The sequence below is a fragment of the Triticum aestivum genome, chromosome 2B (assembly GCF_018294505.1).
Source record: "Triticum aestivum cultivar Chinese Spring chromosome 2B, IWGSC CS RefSeq v2.1, whole genome shotgun sequence".
Lineage (NCBI taxonomy): Eukaryota > Viridiplantae > Streptophyta > Magnoliopsida > Poales > Poaceae > Triticum > Triticum aestivum.
The window spans coordinates 596,208,890-596,222,124 of NC_057798.1; positions in this window are offsets into that span (position 1 = coordinate 596,208,890).

The window sequence follows — 13,235 nt, forward strand, 5'->3', positions numbered from 1 at the left end:
ACATCGGGCCGGGCCGGGTTTCGGGCCGGGCTTATAAAAGCCCGACCTTCATTTCCCAAGCCCGAGCCCGGCCCGAAGCCCGAAATACTCCCTGTTTTCAAGCCCGAGCCCGGCCCGAAGTCAAGCCCGAAGCCCGAAAGCCCGGCCCGAACGCTGTTTTTTAGTGTACGCACGTGCAAGCCCGGCCCGAAGCCCGAAAGCCCGGCCCGAAATACATAAAAAATGAAGCCCGAGCCCGGCCCGAACTATCTTCCGGGCTGCAAAACTAGGCCCGAGCCCGGCCCGAACGTCAAGCCCGGCCCGGCCCGGCCCGGGTTTTTTGGGCCGGGCTCGGGCCGGGTCGTCGGGCCAGGCTGCCCATGCCCGGGTTTACTTCAAAGTGCTTAGTGATATGCTCCAAATACCCTACACTACTTTCCCACTTCCACACATATGTCCTAAACCTAAAGTCAAACTCGGCCCCACTGATTCTTTCTATCCGGCGCCACCGAGTTTGGATGTCTTAGCCACTGCCACAAACCCTAGGCAAATCGGTCTCACCGATAGGGATCTCGATCTCACCGAGATGGGATTGTAATCTCTCTGTGTATGTCCATTATCAAAATCGGTCTCACCGAGTTTGAGCAATTGGTACTACCGAGATTAAAATGCAAACTCTCTGGTTAACTTATTATCAAAATCGGTCCCACCGAGTTTGATAATCGGTCAAACCGAGTTTTCCTGACCAACTCTCTGGAAAGCTTATTACCAAAACCGGTCCCACCGAGTTTGTGTAATCGGTCTTACTGAGATTACGTTATGTCCTAACCCTAACCGAATCGGTCCCACCGAGTTGCATTCCGGTCCCACCGAAAACCCTAACGGTCACATTATTTGCTAAATCGGTCTGACCGAGTTTAACGATTCGGTCCCACCGAGTTTGGTAGATTTTGTGTAACGGTTAGATTTCGTGTGGAGGCTATATATACCCCTCCACCTCCTCTTCATTCGTGGAGAGAGCCATCAGACTAAACCTACACTTCCAGTATCCTATTTCTGAGAGAGAACTACCTACTAATGTGTTGAGGCCAAGATATTCCATTCCTACCATATGAATCTTGATCTCTAGCCTTCCCAAATTGCTTTCCACTAAAATCTTCTTTCCACCAGATCCAAATCCTATGAGAGAGAGTTGAGTGTTGGGGAGACTATCATTTGAAGCACAAGAGCAAGGAGTTCATCATCAACGCACCATTTGTTACTTCTTGGAGAGTGGTGTCTCCTAGATTGGCTAGGTGTCACTTGGGAGCCTCCGACAAGATTGTGGAGTTGAACCAAGGAGTTTGTAAGGGCAAGGAGATCGCCTACTTCGTGAAGATCTACCGCTAGTGACGCAAGTCCTTCGTGGGCGACGGCCATGGTGGGATAGACAAGGTTGCTTCTTCGTGGACCCTTCGTGGGTGGAGCCCTCCATGGACTCGCGCAACCGTTACCCTTCGTGGGTTGAAGTCTCCATCAACGTGGATGTACGATAGCACCCCCTATCGGAACCACGCCAAAAACATCCATGTCTCCAATTGCGTTTGAATCCTCCAAACCCTTCCCTTTACATTCTTGCAAGTTGCATGCTTTACTTTCCGCTGCTCATATATTCTTTGCATGCTTGCTTGATATGTGTTGTGAATGTTAAACTTGTGCCTAAACTCCACTTAAACTTTAAAGGGGTTAAAACTGCAACTTTGGTACTTAGTGTCTAATCACCCCCCTCTAGACACCTCTTCTCAAGGTCCTACATCTCTATCGCCGGTGAGGGTACGACCTGCGTGGCGGGGTCCAGCCCTCCGTCCGTAGGCAACGCAACCTGCCCCGGATTTAGATCCGGGGCTTCTGCCGGGGTAATATCCCGAGCATCGTCTGACAGCAGGTCTAAGCCGCGCTCGTCGTGATTGTTCGACGATCCTGGTGTTGGCATGAATCCGTCGAAGATCAAGTCTCCGCGAATATCCACTGTGTAGTTCAAGTTTTCGAACCTGACCTGGTGGCCGGGGGCATAGCTGTCAATCTGCTCCAGGTGGCCAAGCGAATTGGCCCGCAGCGTGAAGCCGCCGAACACGAAGATCTGTCCGGGGAGGAGAGTCTCACTCTGGACAGCATTGTTGATGATGATTGAAGGAGCCATCGAGCCTGACAGCGACGACACAGAGGAACTCTCAATGAAAGCACAAATGTTGGTGTCAAAACCGGCGGATCTCGGGTAGGGGGTCCCGATCTGTGCATCAAGGCTGATGGTAACAGGAAGCAAGGGACACAGATGTTTACCTAGGTTCGGGCCCTCTCGATGGAGGTAAAACCCTACTTCCTGCTTGATTAATATTGATGATATGGGTAGTACAAGAGTAGATCTACCACGAGATCGTAGAGGCTAAACCCTAGGAGCTAGCCTATGATTGTATGATTGTAATTGTGATTGGCCTTCTAAGGACCAACCTCTCCGGTTTATATAGACACCGGAGAGGGTTAGGGTTTACATGGAGTCGGTTACAAGAAAGGAAACACAATATCCGGATCGCCAAGCTTGCCTTCCACGCAAAGGAGAGTCCCATCCGGACACGAGCCGAAGTCTTGAGTCTTGTATCTTCACGCTTCAATAGTACGGACGTTGTACACAGTCCGGCTGTCCGGATACCCCCTAATCCAGGACTCCCTCAGGTGGAGGGTTCCTATTCCGAGCAGCGGCAAGGGCTATCCGGGCTCGGGTTAGCTCCCGGGCTAACTCATAGATCAAGAGATAAGTGGCAGTGATATAGCAAGAAAGGTGGCTAGAAGGACGATCGCACGCCGGATCAATAAGAGGGAAGAGGATACGCCCATTCTCGTGCAGAGATGTGTAGTAGTAAAAACATGGGTGGGTGTGCATGCGAACCTCATTGTAGCGCAAGTCTACAAGAGCCTCAATAGCATTAAACTGGACCGCCTGAGATGGCGTAGAAGCGAAACCACCCTTAGAGGAACGAGTATAAGCGTCGGAAGGGGAACTGTGGTGTAGAGTGACCTCAGCATAATAATCATACAGTGAACCGGTCAGCTGCTCTCGATACACCTGATACACTGGATCAGCACCCTCTGGGTAGAGTCGTCGCCACACGTTCTGAAGTAGGTGCGGCGATGTGTACAGAGCTAGCTCAGGATGGTACAAGATTGGAACTGGTGCCATCTACACTCACAATCACCAGATGATTAGTAATAACAACAAATAAACATGCATGCAATGCACAAATCAATTTCTATGACTACCGGCACTCAGACGAAACTATCTACTGTCCACTAATGCACTAATAGTCTAGCGTGTCCTACAATCAGCACGGCTCTGATACCAAGCGTTGTGGCACCCCAGCTCAGAGCAACAGGTTTACCTTGCATTGCCAACCCAGAGATCAAGTCTTCTGGCAACACACAACAACACGGTACAGAAACAACCGCTTTATTGACGCTAGTGGAACATAAGTCTGATATTACATCAAGATAAGAGGCCAAGTGGCACACACGGTGCAGCTGAACAGTATGTACATTATTTAGTGAACATGAAGGGGCCTCGATCACATAAACTACGCGGCAGCGGAATAACGGCGAAGTGGAACTCCATAGCACAGGGGCACCGACATGGACATGATTCTAGACGCGGGAAGCTCTCCGATCCGATACGACTTGCATGAAAGCTGGCATGACATGCCAGGTCAGCACATTGAATGTACTTGCAAGCTCGCAACAAACATAAGCACAATGACAAACAATATCATGACAATTAATCAGATTAATGCAATGCAAGTAATGCTACTGGTGCGATGAAACCAACATGTGCACCGAGTCCCTCGGACTCGCTTACCAAACGGGTTACCATTGTAACCGAACGGTGATCATACCCGGATCACAACTGAAGCCAACTACTTACGATCATCACATGATCCACCAATCATCATAAAACCAGTGCCAACAATAAATATTTAACGTGCAAGATTAATTATAATTGTTGATCCATGGTGTGACTTACTACCGAGTTGTGTCCATAACCGAGGACGTGGCTATCGATAGATTAAATACACTCTGCAGAGGTAGCGCACTTTACCCACACCACAGAACCCATGGCCTCGCACTCCCATTCGGGTGGACTAACGACGTTCCGAGGACACCCTTCCCTTTGCCATGACACTCTTCCAGCCACTCTGACCAACCCCCTCTCAGGGCTAAGTCATGGATGGCCCCATGCCTACCGAAGGCATCTTTGGCCACCGTCGTGGCAAAACGGTCCCAAACAGGGACAAGGTACCATAAAAACAATGGGCACACAAGGTTATGTCTGCTTACCGGGCCAGGGTACCGCACGCCCATAACCTTCCCTCGTTGGAGGCACCGACAAGAGGCATGACAAAGGACTGAATCAAGACCCCCCATAAGGTAAATGTGGTCGCACTGAGAAATACCCGATTCAGTGGCACCATGACTTGATCAATGTTATATTCAAGTTGGATTATTATCAAGTTTAACTTGAAAAATAAACTCACTCCAAGTCATACGATGCCATGATCATGCACTATTCGATATGCAAAACATGCCACTTATAAGAACATATCAACATTATCGAAATAACTTTCTTGCACTACTCATCAATAACCTTACTTATTTTTCTACACTGGTTATTATCATGCATCATTTTGATTAACTCATCATTTATATGAAAATCCAATTATCAAAAAGAAACTACCATTATTAATGAAACCACTTTCATTAAGCAAAAACTTTACTCTACTTGATTAAACTAGTTCATGCAACCAACCAATAACTAAAACAAGCATACCAAGCATGACAAAGTAACTAATCATTAAACCATAATTATTTAACTACTCTAAATGCATGAAAAAATAGCTCATATTCAAGTAGGAAAATAATAGATATTGCTATTACACCATCCAAATGTTATTGTGGCTTGCCCTAGTGCAGAGGAGGTTCACACTCCTCCTAGATAGCTTCAAGACAAGTCTCTCCCTCTAAAAATATTTAAAAACCACAAAACAAAATATCAAGAACCACTCTGAAAATCACCAGAAATTCTAGGCAGCAAGGAAAAAAATCCACACTTTGGTGTGCTGCTAGAGCTTTCTAAAACAAACACAATGCAAAAATAATCAACTCATTTGGACTTATAGGCTAGGAGATATCAATGGTCCAAGTTCTGGTCAAAATATATGAATATATTTGAAATAACAGAAAACCTGGGGGGGTGACGTTGATGGTGTAAAGCCAGATGACGCCTCCACTCGTACCGCTTCGGGTGAGGGTGGAGAGGCTGACACTGGCCCCCACCATTCAGGAGAGAGGAGAGGGGGAGAGAAACAGAGTGCGGTGGCGCTTCGTCGGAACTTACGCCGGCGAGGAGGGGTCCTTGGGAAAAACTAGAGGGATAGAATTGAAGAGGGGGCTACGGCGCACCTGCATGTACCCGTGGCACGTCGAGAGATGGCCGGAGCTGCTCGCAATCAACCTCGCAAGCGGCGGTGGCGGTCAGGACTTTCCGGAGGGGAAGAAGGCAACAGCGAGGGGCGGTTCCAGGGGCTCTGCAGCTTCCAGGCATCACCAGAGGATCTCTAGGGACGCGCCTGAGTGGCTGGTTGGGCTCTAGGAGCTCGGAGATGGGGTGGCTAGGCTGCAGGGGTCGCCGGCGAGCTCAGGTCGGGCACGGCGGCCAGGGGCCTGCCCAGCCGGCCTGCAGCTATGCTGCGTATTGGTGGAGGTTGGGTGGTGCGGTGTGTGGCTTCGGGACGGAAAGGAGGGCTCAATTTATAGCCGGAGGGGAAGGGGGCAACGTGTCACTGCCAGAGCTCTCTGGAAGCCGGCGAGAGGCGTCAGTGAGGGGTTGGGAGGCTCAGCGATCACGCAAAGGCTGTCCACACTCGTGGACGAGCACAGGCAGGAGGGGGAGAAGAAGACAGGCGCACACGTGCACTGTGGCTTTTGGCTGTGATGCGCCCGTGCTTGCTGCGACGTATCCAGCGTCGGCGAGCGCCAGGGAGGGGTCAAGGGTGAAGAGACAAGGGTGGTGGCGCGGCGCGACAGTCGTCGGCGAGCTCTGGCTTGAGCACGCGCCGAATAGAGGCCCTGGCTCGACATAGAGCGCGTCGAACACATGCCAGGGCCCGTGTCCACACGCGGTCACCACACTAGCAAGGTCAAAACGACGCCCACAGGCGGCTAAACCCAGGCTGACCAGATGTGACTCTAGCTTGCTGGCAAGTTTCTGGACAGAAACTTGGTCGCCAAGTTTGGAGGGCTTCTAGAAGGCCATTAGGGCTGATCTCCTCGGGTTAAGGGGTACTTAGGAGGGTAACTAGGCTCAAGAAATATCAGCTCCAATAGATCAAGGAAAAATACACTTGCTATACAAAGTGCATTTTTGGGCCAGAAGAGAAATGATTTTCTGTAGCAAAAATATTACAAAAAGTCATGCAATATTTTTGCTCAGGGAAGTGTGCCAAGGTTCAAAGAAAATTCAGGAATTATCTCAAGATTTTTGGAGTAACAAAAATTGGGGTTGCTTTGGAGCACTAGTTTCTGAAATTAGTTTTCAGAAGGAAAATGAATATTTTTCCTTTATGAAAAATATTCAATGGGCCATTCTAGGGTTTTTGAGAGAAATGAGGTTGGATGAGAGGCAGATGGGTCACTTGGGTGAAAGTCAAGGGCATGCCCAAGTGATAAGTCCATTTGAATTGATTCCAAAAACTCAAATCCAAGGCAAAGGCAAATCAAGTCCAGAAAAAGAGAGAAGGCAAAAACCAGGCCGTCACATTCCCCTGCTCAACTTAGCACTTTCGGGGTCGCCATTCGCGTGTACGGCACCGAAGGATGCTGTCCTCGTAACTTCTCACTCTAATCTATCAACGGAATGATACGCAACCTTGCGTATTCGAGAAAAAAAAGAATGTGTATGTTCTTTTCTACAGTTGCGTATGAATAAGTAAGTTCTTTTTTTGCGGGTTGGCGCGTGTAATTACTGGAGGATTACAATCAGTATTGTTCAACTCGATCACATTAGCAGGGTCCAGCCCATTCCACGTCATGGTTCTACCTTCTGTACGAGCAAAAATAACTAAACAATTGCTGACCTTGTTCTGTGAATGTCTAACATAACTAATACTAGTTCTACGTCAAATTTAAGTAAGTTCTACATTATTGCAATAGGATGTTATAAGTATTCATTACAATGTCTGATGCACCCTGGTTAAGATGCCACAAGATAACTGTTGGACCCTCAAGCGCAAGGGTTTGTGGTACATAGAAAGATTTCACCTCAATCAGGGAACAAATGTATTCAATCCGCAAAGATCAATCACAAGCTCAATGATCAACCCCGTGACAAGCTTGTGCCCGCTACTGGTACTCGCCACCCATAGGTAAGTTGACCCCAACTTACCAGTGACAGGCGCAATGTCACACCCGCCACCGGTATCAATTTACCAGTAGAAGGTGCAAATATGGGCCCGCCACTATCATTTGCCACCCACAGGTAACTCAACCCCAATTTACCAATAGTAGGCATGACATTGCCCCGCCACTAGTAGTTGGGCTAGATTGGTAGTCGTGGGGGCAAATATCCGTCCACCACGAGAATGTCCCACGGGTAAGTAGTTCTGCATTAGTGTGCCCTTTTCCACCGTAGGCTAGTGTTACCCCTTGAGCATTACTCCTATCGATATAATATATGCAAAATCTCGGTGCTCTCATGGTGTTCATAAAGAATAGTTCTTCAGGTTCATGTAGAAACAGGCATGGGTTCATTCTCATAGTATAACCTTATATTGGCAACATTTACCCTTTACAAGGGGCATAAGTTGTACCATTCTAAGGCTTTGGCTTAACAATGTCATCTCTTGTGACGCCCCCGATTCAATTGTACACTAATCATACACGCAAACATGTACGATCAAGATCAGGGACTCATGAGAAGATATCAAAACACAACTCTAAACACAAATAGAAGTCATACAAGCTTCATATTGCAAGCCAGGGGCCTCGAGGGCTCGAATACATAAGCTCGAACATAAACAAGTCGACAGAAGCAACAATATCTAAGTACAAACATAAGTTAAATAAGTTGCCATAAGATGGCTAGCACAAACAGGGATACCGATCAAAGAGGCGCAGACCTCCTGCCTCAGATCCTCCTAAACTACTCCTGGTCATTAGCGGCCTCCACGTAGTAGAAGGCACCCTTGGGGTACTAGTAGTAGTCGTCGTCGGTGGTGGCAGCTGGCTCCTGGGCTCCGACATCTAATCACAGCAATCGGGTATCGAAGGGGATAAGAGGGAGCAAAGCAACTGTGAGTATTCATCCAAAGTACTCGCAAGACTGACAACAGATCTACACTACATATGCATCGGTATAAATAAAGGGGTAGTATCCATGGACTAAACTGCGGAATGCCAGAATAAGAGGGGGATAATCTAGTCCTATCAAAGACTACGCTTCTGGCAGCCTCCATCTTGAAGCAATAGAAGAGAATAACTAGTATAATAACAAGTAACGATGTATAGCATAAACCTACCCGACGATCCTCTCCACGACACCCCGTGGGAGAGTGATCACCTGGTTGTATCTGGCACTTGAGGGGGGGTGTTTTATTAAGTATCCGCTTTTAGTTGTATGAGGTCGGAATACAACTCCAAGTCGTCCTGTTACCGTGGACACGACTATTCGAATAGATAAGCTTCTCTACAGGGGTGCACAACATTGCCCAACATGCTAGATCCCTCTGGTCGGGGACACTTTCCTAGGTCATACCCGGCTCGGAAGATCAGCATGTCACAGTCCTACGCAGACGCAATAGAGAGGCCAACACGCCAGTCTACATTCTAAGCGGGCAGGGGTCTTGGGCCCAATGCCCTTTGCACTCCTACATGTTGTGAACGCGGTCGGTGAGCAGACCTAGCCCCCTTAATACAAGCACAGACTTCCAGTCCAACCCGGCGCGTGCCACTCAGTCGCTGACGTCTGAAGAGCTTCGGCTGATACTATGATGCTGAGTGCCCATAACTGTCCCCGCGTAGTTGGTTAGTGCGTATAGGATAAAAGACCAACTTAGATCAAAAATCCAAAAAGACCAACTTAGATCAAATATCCAAACTCATTAGGCGTGTTATTATGAAATAACCATGGACACGACCAGAGACCAGGCCCACCTCTCTCTCCTAGGTGTCTCAACCTGCCCGGTCGCTCTGCCACAAAGATCCACTCAAAGGGCCATCAGGAAACATGTCGTTCAAGCTCCCAGTCCATGAATCACTCGCGGGTACTCTACGAGCCGACCCGAATTTAGTCACCACATGTATCAAATATAGTATGTATGTAAGTATGTATGTATATACCCGTGATCACCTCTCGAAGTGATCACGGCCCGATAGTATAGCATGGTAGATGGACAAGAATGTAGGGCCACTGATGGTAAAGTAGCAACCTATACTAAGCATTTAGGATTGCAGGTAAAGTATCAACAAAAGTAGCAACAAGAACAGGCTATGCAATAGAATAGGATCAAACCGATAAGTAGTAACAACTAAACTACTCTAATGCAAGCAGTAGAAAGAAGGAATAGGTGGTATCAAAATGATCAAGGGGGTTTTGCTTTCCTAGAAGCTCTGCGGAGAAGGACGGGTCTTCATGAGTGTAGCCGACGTCAGGAGCAGCGGCACCAGTCTCGAATCTATCACTGAGAAGATGGGGAAGAAACAATGAATGAAATGCAGACAGATGCATGATGATGCATGACATGACTATAAGCAGTGCTAGGTGTGACCTAACGCAGTACTAGGTGATACTGGCGAAGGGGGAAAACATCCGGGAAAGTATTCCCGGTGTTAGGCATTTTCAGATAGTTGAAACGGAAGGGGACGGTTCCATGTTTGATATGCTAGGAACGTGTGGCTGACGAACGGAGTGCGTATTCGGAATCGTCACGTTTTTCTTAGCAACTTTCATGCATCCGAGTTAAGGATTATTTTATATTAATTTTCAAAGTTTTAATCATTTACTAGAATTAACAAATTTAATTTAATTCAAAAATCAATTATTGCATCAACATAACGTCGGCGGTCAACACTAACCGTTGACTGGTCAAACTGATATGTGGGTCCACTGTCATTGACACACTAACTTAATTAAACAAATTAATTAGTTTAATTAGGTGATTAGGTTAATTAAGTTTAATTAATTTACTTAAACCAAATTAATTAAGTTAAATAATTCGCTAATTAAATAATTATTATTTTTAACTTCTTTTTTTAATTTACATTTACAGGGGCGTGGGGCCCCGTTGTCATTGGCCTAAGGGCCAAAATGGGCATGTGGGCATTTATCGGGCGCGAGTGCCGGGCGTGGGCGCTAGGCGCTTGGACCCGGGGGCGCGCGGGCAGGCCGGCAGCCAATGCGCTCGGCCGGCCGACCGCGGGCACCACGGCGATGGGCAACGGTCCGCATGCGGTAGCACGGGAACGCGGCGGTGCAGGCGAAGCCGAGCAGCAGCAACTTGCAGCAGGGGCGGTCGGCGACGAGCGGCAGAGGCGAACGGCGATGTGTGCGGCAGCAGGTGGGGCGGGGCGGGGGGGGGGGGGGCAGCTACAGGCGAGCAACAGGTGGCCGTGCGGGACGGCGGGCGAGCAGCGGGGCGGCGACACGGGCACCGAAGGGCGTGTGGGGAAGCCAGCGGGCGCGACAGCGCGTGGGTCGACGTAGCGGGAGCGCGCGCTGGGCGCGGCGAGGGCGCATGCGCGGGGAGCAGAGGGAGGATGGAGGGTATGGCTCAGTTGCGTTGTGGGGCGAGGGGCGGTGAGGCCTGGTGAGGCTGGCGGGTAGGGGATGAGGAAGCGGCGGTGACGGCGAGGTGGCGGGGCGCAGGGGCGATGCGGCAACGTCGAGGGCACCGACGCCAGATTCCACGGGGGGGGGGGGGGGGTCGGTTGGGGACTGGGGTTAAGCAGGGGGCAGCGGGCCGGCTGGGCCAGGTGGCCAGCGGGGCCGTGGCGTAGTTGGCAGGGGGGTTTGCCTTTTTCCTTTTTTGTTTTTTCTTTTCTAATTTCTTTTAGTTTCTTTTAAATTTTAGTTTTACGAAAATACCAATAGCACCTAAATTAGTATTAATAAATATACTACTGCCACACTAATTATGGCAACCAAGTAAATTAGTTTAATATTTTATTAATTATAAAAGGCATTTAATTAATTGTTTTGGCTACAGTTTTATTTATTTTAGAGCATTTAAACATTTTATAAAAATTTGGATTCTCCACCATTATTACTTATGAATTATTTTTCACATTTAGAACATTTTAGTTTTAATGTTTGAAAACTTTTATTGTTTGATTTTATTTTAAATTTGAATTTTGAATTAGTTTGAATCAACGTGGGATTAGCAACAGTAATAGTGGTGACATGGCATCATTAGCAGGGGATTATTGTAGCTTGATTATCCGGGTGTTACATCTCTTGATGTCGGTGTACTAAGATTTGGGTCTTTAGTACCCTAGACTTATGCACACGCAGTAGCAGCCTTCCCGACGGCAAGGCTTGCCGGAGGACAACTAAAGACAAATACAAGACCAGTTTACAAGAATACAAAGAAGATATCCAAGTTGTGACCAAAAGATCAGAAGATCCATCTTGAAGACCCGGCAAGACCCTTGCCGGGGAGAGCTGGCGAAGGCCCACCAAGCTCCAAGCCCGGCAAGCTTTGAGCCCGGCAAGAATCACACTACCTTGCCACCGCTCCACCTCACCGATCAGGTTGTCACTTGTCGATTAGGTGTCAAGCAGGCAGGTAGTTAGGAGAGTCTTGTCTAGGCACGTGCGGCTCGCTGCTGAAGATATAGCTTTAATGACACCTATCCAGGCGATGTGTCAAGGAAATAGGAGGTAGATGGGCGAACGACACAGAAGGAGAGACCATCCTTGCCAGGGAGCTCCATTCACAAGACACCTCACAATGCAATAAATGTGATTTTCCTAACCTGTCAGAGTTAGGTATTCGACACTGTAGCCACTATTTACATTGCGTATTTACCCTTTTGCCACTATGGTGACACCTTTAATCTATAAAAGGAGGCCCATGGCTTCCTGGACAAAGGTCGAAACCCTTTCCATTTGCATGCGTAGCTACACCTTTTGAGCACCTTGCTAGGACGTGCGCACCTTGTAAGTAGACATATACCACTACAAGAAAACACTTCCGTGATGATGCGTGTTTGTCACAGTAGGTCATGTTTTCTGTCATGCATGTACATCCATGACGATTTTATGACAGAATCGAGATAGTCATACTTGTGATGTCGTAGAAGTGTTCCATGACAATATACAAATTATCATGACGGAAGTGCCCACTTCCATGATGATAAATGACGCATCATGGAAGTGCTTTTGTCAAGGGTAACCAACATGTGGCATCCACCATAACGGGTCGCCGTAAGCTATCGGGTCTAGTTTTGGATCCGACAACCCGTTAACAGCAACGACCAATGGCGATTTTCCACGTGTAAAATTCTCATTGGCCGGAGCAAACACATTTCAGCTCCCCGTTTGGACAGATGACATCCATCCAACGGACGGGTCATGCCTATGATACGTCGACACGTGGTTGGGCCCAACAGTGGCCCATTTAGGTCAAAAGGCCAGCCCGTTTGACTTGGTCAAAAGGTACCGGCCCAGCCCATGGAAAGCCTGTTAATGACATGTTTGCATATATCCCATTTACAGCCCGCTAACTCACAGACCGTTATGGCCCATCCAAATTAGGCCTAGTAGCATCATCTGGGCCGTCCAATATGATTCCAGCATGTTGTAACTTCCAGCCCATGTAAGGCCCCATGAAGTCTTCCGTCCCATATCACCAGTACAACGAGGTGCTATACAAATGGTTTTAACCCCTTTCCGCAATGGCATTTGAAACCGTCACCAAGTAAGTGTGGGCGATAGGGGGGTCCTTGACACACGACCCAAAACCGTCGGGGATATGCCCTCCTGGCACACACGCTTAGCAAAATGAGGTCATGTGTGACCGGTGAGCGAGCAAATATGGTTATACTTACAGTAGTGCTAAAAATACAATTATACAGACGACATCGTTTCCGGTCGTAAGTACATCCCACACAGTCAGTCCCCGCTAAACGTTTCCATTCGTATATACATCCCACACAGTCGCTCCAAGGAAAATGTTTCC